Below are 1,121 nucleotides of genomic sequence, written 5' to 3' on the forward strand. Positions count from 1 at the left end.
CTCTCGTGGCCGCCTCGGCTGTTTCTTGACTTGCACTCCAAGTCCTCTGGATCATGATCGTTCCAAAAATCATGCTTCCAAAGGTTTTATTCCGTTTGGAATCCGTTTGATATTCCTTTTCTTCGAAATACTGAAATAGGCAAAAAAACAGCAATACGGGTTGGGCCTCTGGTTAGTAGGTTAGTCCCAAAAATGATAATAATGTATAAGATAAAGCCCATAAACATCCAAAACAGGTAATATAATAGCATGGAACAATAAAAAATTATAGATACGTTGGAGACGTATCAACGGCGGCGCAGGTCGATGGCGGCGACGCGGGAGGACTGGGGGTTGCGATGGTCTGCGAGCGAATGGACAAAACGAGTGGAGGGGGTGCGCCACGAGGGGATAAGGCATACTATGGTCATTAACATTAATATTTTTTATGCATCAACATTAATCTTTTCAAAAAAAAATTGTTTCCACTATGTTAACTATAGACTAGCCATCCTATACCCTCCAACGACCATCGAGTGACCTAACCACAGCAAGATTGACTCACAGATCTAGAGGTGCTAGCGGCGGCACCATCGGTGGAGGGGGTCCCAGCGGCCGCACCATCCGTGAGGGGGGCCACACCCCGGAGACGCGTGCCGCCTCTTCAGACATGACACCCCACCTTACATCATGTATGATGGCCCGGTGTGATGCTCCGGTGGCATTGCGACCCCCAGGGCCCCCGTCCGGCATAACCCTGTAGCTTTCGACCACGACATCTAGCCCTTTGGCTTTTCACAGACGGGCTTTGACCAGTGGACCTCTCCACCCGGTTTCGTTAGGTCAGCCCATACAAACACTTGTGAGCAACGTGCGGGCCAAACCCACAGCAAGATCCCCTCCGTGTAGACCCGACATGACCCATTCCCCCCCTCCAAGTGCCGGCGGCGACGCCGTCCGTGAGGGGGGCCACACCCCGGAGACGTGTGCCACCTCTCCAGACATGCCACCACACCGTACGGCATGTATGAGGGCCTGGTGCGATGCTCTGGTGGCATTGCTACCCCCCAGGACCCCGCCCCGCCTAACCATGTAGCGTTTGACCACGAGATCTAGCCCTTTGACTTTCGACGGACGGGCTT

This window comes from Triticum dicoccoides, chromosome 3B (genome assembly GCF_002162155.2).
Source record: "Triticum dicoccoides isolate Atlit2015 ecotype Zavitan chromosome 3B, WEW_v2.0, whole genome shotgun sequence".
NCBI classification, from domain to species: domain Eukaryota; kingdom Viridiplantae; phylum Streptophyta; class Magnoliopsida; order Poales; family Poaceae; genus Triticum; species Triticum dicoccoides.